The 12008-nt window shown below is 43.1% G+C and overlaps 1 protein-coding gene across 2 annotated transcripts in view; it reads right to left on the reverse strand.

Moving 5' to 3' along the window:
- DISP1 (dispatched RND transporter family member 1) overlaps positions 1 to 8347 on the reverse strand; it is an 88040-nt gene extending 79693 nt beyond the window's left edge. The window contains exon 1 of one of the 2 annotated variants that reach the window (XM_063328231.1): positions 8212 to 8347. The gene's annotated coding sequence lies outside the window, so the exon portion shown is untranslated. Of the gene's footprint in view, positions 1 to 8159 lie in introns of both variants that reach the window. The other variant, XM_063328232.1, reaches the window with a different exon arrangement.
- Positions 8348 to 12008: the final 3661 nt, after the last annotated feature.

The raw sequence follows: 12008 nt of genomic DNA on the forward strand, positions 1-12008 counted from the left end.
GAACAAAATTGCTGCATCAGTTCCCACCACCTGCCCTTCTTCATGCAACAGCCATGAGTGCTTGTTTTTGCCCACATTTTATTACTTTTAACAGTAAATCATGGAATACTACCCAGAAGCAGCTCACACATAAGAGATAACTACATCTTATTAAGAACTACTTTGTTCAATCTTTTTGCTTACTCTATTTGTTTTCTGCTCTGCTCCAGTCATTCTTCTTAGAGCTGTAATACAATGGAGAAAATTCATAACACGAACATGAATATAAGTTTCCAGTAAAGGTGAACAAGACACCAAAGAACATCCTTCTAACAGGGCTGACAAAAGAGTTGGCATTAAGTCTTGAAGAGGAAAGCAGTATGATCATTTTAGCATATCATTCAGACCCACTATTACCAGTTTACTAAATTTTAACTTGGAACTTCTGGCACTAGGGCAGCAACCACCGGACCCTTCCCTGAAATGGAGAGGGCAATACTGAAAGGTAGGGTAGACAAGAAAGAGCTCTGTTAATTATTCTTGGACCTCAAAAATAGGAAGAAGCCTCAGTGTCTCATAATCCCATTATTACGGCTTGAGTTCGTGGGTTTTACAGAGTTAGCAGCCTAAGTTCTAAATGCAGCAAGGACCTCTGAAGAGTATATTCAAATCACCATTGCGGGTTAGAGGAAAAGATGCCAATTTAGAAAAAACCAAAAATATGTTTGGCACGAGCAAACAGATGCTAGTTTCTCCTGCCTACATAGTAAAAAAGATTAGAAATCCACATATTTCTGAAAGTCAATAATGTCTTTATTGCATATGTTATTGGTAAAGCCGTGACAAAGAGAAGTTAAAGAGCCTTGCAAAGTAACAGATTTTGAAAAGCTAAGAAGAGAGAGACAAGCCCCCCCTCAGTCCACCCATCATTTCACATCAGTGATCAAAATCTATTTGCAAAAAAGTCACTTAAAAACCTCTGAATTTCCCCAGAAATTAGTTTGGTTTGTAGTACTCAAGCATATGCAAGGCAATAACAAACAGCCATGTGACCCTCTAGTGGAAAGGCCACAGGGGGAAAAAAAAAAAAAAAAAAAAAAATCTGTCTGGAGTTTGTGTTGGCCAGGCAAATCAATATACTTAGTCATAACTCAACAGCACTGCTTACAAAGCAAGTAATTGTTTTCCCACTAATACCATCTCTACCATTTTTTAACAGAGAACAAGTTGCCAAAGCACTGAGTTTGCAGCGGATCTTAAATTGGCTTTGCTTGACAGCAGATTAAGCAGAGGAAAACAGTTTACCGATGCAACAGTTAAGCGGTTACACATAAAAAACCCCATAACTATACTTTCTTCAGCTGTCTTAATGTATAAACATTATTACACAATGATACATTTACAAATACTATACTCCAAAACCCTTGATACAAATCTTGCTTTTTCATTTCATCAAAGAAAATACGTGATGACTAATTCAGGCCCAAAAAATTTCTAGGACTGTTCATCAGTGAGTTCTAAACTATATTAATGATCTTATTTTTCATTTTAATAATGATTTTTGTTTTAATTCCATTATGTTTTTATAAAGGTATCAGCATGATGTACATTTCACATGATTTAACTTCAAAGGGTTAAGATTAAGTTACTGAATTCTTGCAATACCTGCTGTAGTTTTTTTATGGTATTAGAGAAGCTATCAACAATAAGTGAGAACATATGTTCAAGACTAGGGTAAAGTTTATTCCAAGAGGCAAAAATTCCCTTCAGCTTTATACAATTATTTTGAACAGCATACGTATTAAAGAAAATATTTTAACTTACTTACATATTCAAACTATGTGGCATAGTACTCTGTAATTTTCTAAGCTCAAAACATCGTAACTGCAGCAACCTTTAATTAATGACTTAGTTCTCAAAATCCCCTTCCTTCCTCCCACCCAAAGACACCTCTATATCACCCAGTTTTTATGCAACTTCAAGAACTGCTGCCCAACAAGGCTATTTAATATTAAATGTTTTTACCTTTAGAATGGATCCTACCAGCTGTAATGCTGAGCAGAGCAATTACTTTTAGGAAACAGAAAGGGAAGAAAATTCCTAAGAAAGTCTTTTAAGTTCACATCAAGCCTAGAAGCATCTTCAGTCCAAGTCTATAGGTATCAAGCACCCACCATGTCTTACAATTAATAGGAAAATGCAAAATTTGGAAGACCACAGATGAGGCCTTGCAAAAAAAAAAAAAAAAAACCCAAACAAACCCTGAAAACCCCAGCTTTAATTCCAGCACTTCCCTGAAGCACACATGTAATTTGAGCTGTATCATTCCACTCACATTCCAGGTAGAATGGATTTTGTATTTACAAAGTGTGTCTTCTCAAATCTCACTACTGATGCTCCATACTGTGTATAAATATTTAATCACAGACAAGCACTTCACACAAGACAGCTTGAACACGTATCAGTGGCAAATGCATCTTCCCCAAGACAAAACATAGATAAATTCTTATGTTACACATATAATTAAATACGACATCTGTAAAGAAGCCTTAAAGAGATGCACATTGAAAGAATCAATTTCTTAAGTTAGTCATTTTATGTCTAAAGTATTTTTAAAGCATACTCATTGATCAGACAGGTACCAGTCACAGGAAGATGATGCTGCTCTACTTAAACATTCAAACCTGAAACAATGCTCATCAATACTCTCTTCAAACACTCAGGAAAACAGCAAATGCAATACCTTTGAAAGGCAAGCCACAAGCACAGTATTAGCTGTGGCAATAGTTACTGCCTTTGAGATTTACCCCTTGGTACGGCTCCAACAAGCACGTCTTATCACATGCAAGGATGGCAATAGCATAGAGAAATACCAGGAAGCCTACCACAAGGCTGTTTACAGCCCTTGACCAACCTTGGTTACATAAAGATAGAAGATAAAGAGATTCTTGACAATCCAGGAATAACAATAGTTTAATTTCTAAATGCTATGGCTCCACACAAGAAGCACTATTGCTGAGCCTGCACGCGTCAGCCGGGAACTTAAGTGTTTTCAGATGACAAGGGGATCATTTCCTCCTAGTAAAGCCAGAGCTATCTCTTTCCCATTTTATCTGCATGTCAAGTTCATTAACAAGGAGACACCATACAAGACTAAAACACAGTATCCATCTGCTAATAGTTATGGCTTAATTTAGTAATTTTTATTAATTTGTGCTACATAGCACAAGAGTTATGTTGTACTATAGACAGCACAAGAATGGTTTTATCATGCTGTGTTTGCCTGTTTCCTACAAAAACAACAATGCTATAGATTAAGATACAAAGCAAGACCCCTCTTCAGAGACTTGAAAGCAGAAAGCTAACATCATTTCCAGTCATAGGTTGACTATACCAACCTACTAGAAAGCAAGTTTTTCACTTCTACCATAGAGAATAAAGATAGGGGTAGGAATAAGAATAGAGAGGGAAGAGTGTTCCATTCACAGCTTCTGTAAGGTGAGCACACTGTGACCAGCACTCTGGGCTCTGCACCACTGAGGACACCCAGCATGGCACCCTACCATGTCCCTCTTGGGTGTACCTGTACAGCTCCTCTCATGTTGGGCCACGTGCCTTAAGCTGCCTCCATACCACAAGTCCCTCAGTTCCCCACACCAACACTCGCATTTCCCCCTCACAGGGGGACAGGCTCCACATACCCCTGTTCTCATCTACATCCACACGCTCTGAGACCATGCACCCTACAGTCACTAGGTTCCTCTGCTGGTGCCTGTCACTCCTTTCAGATGTATTTCTACTTAATTTCAAGTGGGACTTCCCTGCCTGTATATCAACCAGTTCCTCCCTCTGTCTCTCCCCAGTGCCACCTTCCCTCTCCCGAAAAGTTTATTCTTGCAAGGTCTACACTTTTCTTCACCCCACTCACCTGGCCTGACTGCTTCCACTTTTAGATCATCTTTTCCTTCCCGGTTCACCACTTCACACCAGTTCTTCTTCCCCACAACTATCCCGGCCAGATTTATTTTTATTAATATTGCATGCTGGACAATCTCCTGCAGACCAATTTAAACTGCTATTAATAAGCAGAGAGTAAAGGTCAGCTTAAAAAAAACCAAATAACAAAACACACAACGACCTTTCACTTTTATAGAATTGCTTCACACACAGCAAAGGGCTTCCCAACCGAGGAATCTTCTCTGTTATTCCAGCTTTCACCAACTCAGCAGGACTGCACTCCTTGATGCCCAGAACGTTTCTCAAAAAGCTCTTAACTCTTTGGATTTGGTGTTCCAAAAGTTACGTGACATATAGAATTCACACTTTGACTACTGCAAGTCTCAAAAATCAGAATTCCGATGGAAGTTTCATGTGGCTGTTCTGTTAGTGTCAAGACACGCGACAACAGCAGTAATGTATCACACCTCAAGAAGAGATACCCTTCAAAGGGTAAGTTACTGTTAACAGTGGTCTCATTTTTACAGTAAAGTTAGAAAGTATTTCACTTACAAAAAAACACTGATCTGTAAGTTATTTGTATTAAAAATTTCAGTGTCAAACAAGCAGTAGTAACAAACTTTGACTATTGCAGCATTACAGCCTCACTAAATATATGATTTAGAGGCTACAATCTGCTTTTACGCTGAAGTGAAAGCAACCTGCTTTCTTAGGGCAGAAAGGCAACCAGCTTTTTTATTTTTTTTAATTTAAGAACATTTTCACACCTCCCCATAGTGTTTAATTTTTGCTGCACTTCACACCAAAGCCCAGCTGACTTTGTAAAAACTGCTCACAGGAAGTCACACTAAACTCAGAAATACCATATGGTCGCTGAACAAGAAAATAGCCATGGTTACCAAACCAAATTAATGCCATTGATCACTTTAAAGAGAGATAGTTGTAGGCTTGCTAATTATCTGAGGTGCTTATTATGTATTTCAAAGTTTGAAAGTAATTCTATACTTCTATCAAAGCTAATAAATCAATCATCTGTGTTAAAGGCTTAGAGGAAAAGCAAAGCTTACTGCTCAAATCTATGGTCAACATATGAGACACATTACTATGAAAGCCATTCAAAAAGCCTCCTCATGGGAAAGGGTAACATTATGAGAACTAAGTGTTTTCACATGTTCTTTTTACCTTTGTTCTTTTATAGTCTTATTTTTCACCTCTTCTACAGCAAGATTTTTTTTGGAGGCTACTAATCTGAATTCCATCTCTTTCTTCGAGTCCCCTTGGGACCGCTCTTCTCCATCAGTGTCTTTTATTCCTGCTAGAGTAATTCTCTGATCAGTCAAAAATAGCTTCTCATAGCATTCTTCAAGAGAGTCGGGAATCTGCGATGGTAGCAGATTTCGAAAGAAGGAGCAAGAAAAAAAAAAAAGTCATTTGAAGGGAAAACCCCTACTTTCTCAGCAACGATATAAGCCTGTCTGCTAAAAAATAAGAGAACATGCTTCATCCTCAAGTCATGCGTCTCATGCATCTGAGCAAAAGAAGGCAGTCAAACTGAAGCAAAAGGTGCTGCTCTATACATAGGAAAGCCCAGCCATCAAAACTGCTCTCTCCCAGGTTCCACAAAGGCAAACAGTCACCACCGCAGCCTTATTTATCACATTATACAACCAGCAAACAACCTTAACTCCACTACCAAGTTCAAAAGCAGGTTAAAAAAAATTAAAAAAAAACAAATCCAATCCTTGTGTTTTATTCCCTACATATAGGCAATGCCCCACAAAAGGTGGAAAAAAACCCACCCCAACTCTCTTGAGTTACACTACAAAGACCCAAATCCTAACTCAGTCTTCCATACTTGGCACCACTATAGTATCAGGTCCCAATTTCATCATCCATCTGCTTTTAACTGATGTACATATTTAAGCTTCTAATCTCAAAATAACTGTGTCCTCAAACTAGGCTATTACATTACTACAGGATATTACTCACTTTGCTGTAAAGGAGGAAATAAATCTTTCTGCAGAATTTGATTTTCCTTTCTATTTAATGACTTCCAAAATACCTTACACTACAATCATGGTATAGTTCAACCATTCTAAATAGAATACTAGTGTCAAAGGCTGTTGTGTTTTGTTACTTTAAGCTTAACATTTAAAGATAATTACTTAAGCAAAAAAAGCCGCTGGATGTTTTTTTGCCTTTTTAATTTGTATCTCAGTTCACTTGTATATTCAGCAACCAGCACAGCAGCATCTCAATACTAGCTGCAGTTCCTGGGAGCTACCGAAAAACTAAAGAAGCACAAGTCTTATTTATTTTACATTCAGAGTAAAATGTAAATATATGTGAAATCAATACAACTTGTGCATGTTATAAACATTATAACATACTGTAAATGCTTATAAGCATTATTATTTGTTAGAGTCAACAATTTTGTGATTACAAATTTAAGTATTTGCCAGAAGAGTCTATGAATGATGATGTTTTAAGTATTTATATTTTCCTAATGCACACTTCCCCACTCCAAAGATCATCACTCCCTGCCTTGGCTGTTTCACACTGGATCTCTTCCACCTCCATCACTGCAGGCTGTTTGCTTCAGGCTCTTATCCCTTTGCCCAGTTAAGAAATCCCACCTTTCTCCCAGTCCCTACCTGCCCCAACTGCTTTCTTGCGCCTTCATTCCCCTGCAATTCCACCAGTCAACACTCTTAAAGCTGAGCACGTTTATAAGCCCATTGTCAATTTGGTGTTTGTTACTATTTTACAGGTTTGCCTAAGCCAGATATTCTATAACAGCCTACTTGCCATTCTGATCATACAGTTCTTGTTCATTTAAAATACACACATGCTACAGACACACTTTGAGTAACTACAGCTTTTCATCCCTCTCCTGAAAAGTGCTAGCTCTCATTTGCTGACATATAACGTGAACCATCAACCATTCTGCATAATGGCACTTTGCGATCTTATCCAGAGACTGAAAAAAAAGACGGAGTGTCCTATTGCCTTCCTCGCAGAACTGTTTTCAATTAAAACCTCTCCTTCCTCTACTAGGAGAAAGACGGAGGAAGCTCACCAGGTGAGCGCTCCTTCACGTGGGAACTGACCCGGGGCACAGTGGTAACTCGTTGCAATGGCTATGGATGCCATCGCTGACAGGACAGTAACTGGTTACATGCACTGGGGGCAGAAACTGAGGAGGCTACTCATAACGTACATATCTCTGGGCAGACCTCTGCCCTAATGGCCTCTCCACTATACATCTCCTGCGCTTGCCACCACTGCTGGAAGCAAGGCTTAAGCAGCTTATCAGAACACTGGCTGTGCAAACAGAAGTCGGGAGTTACCGTACCTTACTTCCCAAGGAGTAAGGGGGCCATGAGTACCCCTTTATAAACCGCTGCCTGTAGACCTTACGTTCTGACTGCGTCTTTGCTCCTAACAAATAAAACAGGCAGCTACAAGCAGCGTATGCCTGAACAAAGACCAAAAGCACACGAAAGGCTGATCGTATTTCAGTCCATAACGAAGTGAAAAAGTTAAGATGCCTTAACACCTTCTTTTAAAGAAAGGTCCCACCTCCCACTAAAATAAACACAAAAAATTCAGATGGGAACATAGAAATAATTCATTTTTACATCACGTTTTAAAACAAGGCTCAGAAGACAAGGGCATCACTGGCAGAGAGGAGAACCACGACCGCCTGCACACCTCCGCCCCAAGGAGAGCTCTCCCTGCCCCGCTGAGGGGACGCCGGTGTCCAGCGGGTACGGGGCCCCAGAGCGCACCCCACCGGCGGCGCCCCCCACCCCCAAACTCCGGGAGCCCTACCCCCAGCTCGGGGGGTTTACCCTCGCCGCTACACCCGCCGCCGGAGCGGGGGGCCACCGCCACCTCCCCCAAGCCGCCGGCCCGACCGACCCCACGGCGCGGTCGGCGGGGAGCCGCCTCCCGCATGGGGGACCCGGAGGCGGCGGGGGGGGGGGGGGGCGCCCGCCAGCCCTAAGGCCGGAGGGAGCCGTCCCGGCGGAAGAAAGGCGGGAGGGAGGGCTGCCTGCCGCCCGGCGCCGCGCTGAGGGGCCCCGCCGCCCGGTGCCCGCCGGAGCCGGCTGCGGCTGACGCGGCCGGTACCGCCCTCCAGCCGCGGGGGCCGCACACCTCAGCGGCGGCGCGGAGAGACCGCCCCGCGGGGCCCGCCCGCCCCGGCGGGCTCCTCTCACCTCACGACCGGGGGGGCGGGGGAAAGCCACCGGCCCGCCCGGCGGCGCGTACCTGGCGGCTGCTGGCGGCGGGGCCCCGGAGGCGGCTGCCCGTTGTTGTGGCCCGGGTGGCGGCAGGAAGCGAGCAACCCCCACGGCGGCGGCGTCTCTACCGTGGCGCAGTTACCATGGGACGGACGCCCTCTCCCTCCGGAAGTCACCGCCGGGAGGGCGGGGAAGGGAACGATGTTGCGGGGGGGGGGAGAGGGTGGCGGGAGAGGCGCCATCTTGAGCGCGGCGCCCGGCCCGGCCTTTCGCCATCTTGAGTGTGGCGCGGCCTGTCCCAGTCCCCGTCCTCCCCATGTTCCCAAGCCCCGTGAGCCGGTGGGGTTACGTCGGGGAGGTGCCACGGATGGAGGTTTTCCTAAAACTCTCCGAAGAACAACAACCTAATACACACGGTTTTAAAAACAGATCTAGGCAGAGAGAAAGTCATACCTAGGGTTGAAGCGGTTCTCTTCAGCATTGGCAAATTACAATAAAGAAAAGCAAACAAGCATAATGCGACCAGCAGAACATCTTTTTCTTCTTTTTTTTTTTCCTGGGGAAGTTAAGTCAAGCAACTAAACCTCTCAGCAGCCACCCTGTGACGTGAGGTGATCACAGAGGGCCTCAGGCACCGGGGCGAGAGAGGGAACGTAGTGGGAAGGCCAGGAACAGCAGGGAGGAGGGGAGCGGGATGAGGGGCCCAGGCTGCCTCCTCAGCCTCACCTGTGGATCCAGCAGCTGGGCCCACCTGAGGCACGGCCTGGGCCACTGTGTTTCATCCCAGGCTGTAACGCAGATCCCTTCTCTGGCCCCCACAGCGAGGCCCGCATCATCTCTGCGCTCGCTACGGACCGTCCTTGATCTTTTAATAAAAACACGTTAATATCCAATATAAAATCACACATAGAAAAGAATGGGTAAATCCAGTGCTGAAATGCTAGCAAAAGCTTGCTACAGCCATCATTGTGCCATCTTGTGCGTATGTTTTAGTTTTTAATTACGCGATCGCATACCATTTTGTCCCAAAGGACCTCTGCCTCATCCCGTGCACAGAACGGGCTGAAGTGTGGTTGCATTGTTGCTCAGAGACATGGAGTTGCCTAACCTTTGAGTGCTTGCTTTTGCAGTTGGAATAGAAGTATGGCTTTGTAATTTTTCAAACCGGAATAAAATACTGGATCATCTGCAGTGACCTGCACATGACAGGCTGTTACACTTTCATCCCATCACGAAGGTAATTGGCTCTCTAAAAGTCGCTCTGAAGCACATGAAACACCCCAGGTCAGGCAGTCGATGGTTTGAAAGTCAGAGTTCGCAGCCTGAGTCAGAGACATTGACTCTCTCCCTCTTCATCCTTCCTCTGGAGTTCACTCAACGTGGTTTTTATTAAAGGCTCATTATAATCTTGACTTCTGACTCAGACCTCACCCTAAATGCCAGCAGTCTCCTGTATCAGTCCAAGAGTTTGTGTTTGGTCAGACAGGGGTAAGATTGGAGCATGAAATGCTGTGGAGGTTGATGCTTTTAACTCTGTCCGAAGTCTGGCACTAGAGCTGCGCTCAAGGAACACAACTGCGAAGGGGAGAGGGCACATGAATTTTAGAGGTTTCTTTTCTGCGAAGCAGCATGAGCAAATGGAAGAGGAAAAGCTCTATCTCCTGTGGCTACAGAGGGACCTTGCCGCCAGGCTGGTCGCTTAGTATCACATTCTACCACTTAATCTCTGATTGTGCTGATTTCTTCTATCAGCTCAAGCGACTACTGAGTCATGTAATATAGTTTCTGCAATTCATGTGAAACCTTCCCTTTTTTTTTTTCCCACAAAATATAGTTGTAGGATATCATCTGTGCTTCAGTGATCCTCCACTAAAACACACTAACCTCGAAGAAATACCGGTTTTCCACGCCACAGCTCCTGTCTTTCAGTGCCATCTAGCGTTCACGCATGGAAGAGATGCTGTAACTAGGAATTTCTCATCAGATCGATTTGCCATTATTAACACGTTTTGGAAATTGATGGATGTCACTGATAGAAGGTATTTTTGTAAATTGATAAAATATGTCTACATATAAAATCTAGAGATATATTTATTCATATTTTTTATTTTATGGTATTAAATTCTGACACAGATCTGTATTTAAAATCAATATCACAAATCAAACACACATATATATATATATCAGTTATTTACTTCTGGCTATGCTGTTCTCTGTAACTAATTAGATTGCTTCAGAAAATAGTGGACACCAAAAAAAACCCACGAAGTACTGAAATAATCTATCACCATGCTTCATTTTCAGCTCTCCCAAAAAGGAGTAGCCATCCAGATCAGAGCCCAATCAAAATTTTACTTGCAAAGTCAAATTGCAAAGCTTGGAGTGACAGATCTTTCAATCCATCTACAAAATGGAGGGAGGTGGTTTTGGAAACAAAGAGGAGACAAGAATGAGGGACTATTCAGAAATCACCTGTCTTCAGTTTCTCATCTGTTCTCCCTTGATGTCTTTCTTTACAATGACTTCTTATTCTCATCCCTAGTCTGTGATCAGCAGTTAAATAGTTCATAACCATTGAAACACCCTTCTCTGCCTTTTGCTGTTAACACGTAGACTTACTTAAGAGACAAACGTAAGGGACTTCTAAAATCTCCCCATATTTCTATGAAGAAAGCCCTGAGTGGCCAGTGCAGATAATTGCCCCTTGAAGATCTCAGACTCTAAAATGACATACAAATCCAGAGTAGCAAATACAATAAAAGAAGTATGAATACAGAATTCCATACAATAGTTTTCTGCATACTTAGATCCTTATATATATTTAACAAACCTTACCCTCCCTACCTGGTCATGAAAGAATTGGAAAGCCGTTATTTTCTGAATTAGCCGAGCTAAAAAGGAAACAAAGCAAGGTGCTCAGCTGCTTTCATTCCAGTGAAAATTTCATTTAATTAGAGCAATCTCAGATCACACTTTCTTCAAAGGACAGGAATTAGCATTGACTGACATTAGCACCAAAGCTCATTTATTCACCCACCCACATCCTACCAGCCTTTCTGAGTTTGCCTGTTTGTTTAGCACTTTAGTAACACCACAGTAAATAAGATTTCATTTCAGAGCATGCATGGTTTTTGTCAAAGCATTTAGTGCAGGCTTCTTATAATGTCACAATAGATCCACTCTTTGCAGGTTTGATGAAACAGCAGCTAGCTCTTCTCCAGAAAAGAGGTTTTAAATGCTTAACGCAGACATAGACTGGGATCCAGAATTTATTTTTTTTGTCAACAACAAGAAAATACTTGTCTTTCAGCAGAGGGCAAAAGTGCCAGAAATGACCCATCATCCCTTAAGCTGCAGAAGACCGCTCGAGTCTGAAGCCTGATAGGTCATGGGGGGTTTGAACTTTGGGGTTTTGGGAACCCATGTGTTACTGAAGCCCCCGCTCTCTGTTTCACAGCTGCTTTGTCCTTGCCAGCTCAGACGGAGGCATGAGTGCTGCCCTTTCACTTGCAGCACACAACCCGCTATCATCTCTTGTGAACTAAATGTAGGTTCTTGCTGGTAAAGACCATCTTTTATTTCATACTTGTGCAGCACCTGGTAAAACAGGATGTGACCCCCAACTAAAGCTGCTGGAGCACAGGAATGAGGTGGACGGATCATAGTGCAGCTGCCTCTTTTGGAGGCACATCAGATCAGACACCAGCGATGTCGGCAACAGGAATCTACTGCCTGCATGGCAACCTCAAGCCCTGGGGTGACAGAGAGAAGCAGCTGGGCTGTGGCCCCATGGGCTTATTCTTCAGTTATCAGTGGTAGTTAGCA

Source organism: Chroicocephalus ridibundus, chromosome 3 (assembly GCF_963924245.1).
Source record: "Chroicocephalus ridibundus chromosome 3, bChrRid1.1, whole genome shotgun sequence".
NCBI classification, from domain to species: domain Eukaryota; kingdom Metazoa; phylum Chordata; class Aves; order Charadriiformes; family Laridae; genus Chroicocephalus; species Chroicocephalus ridibundus.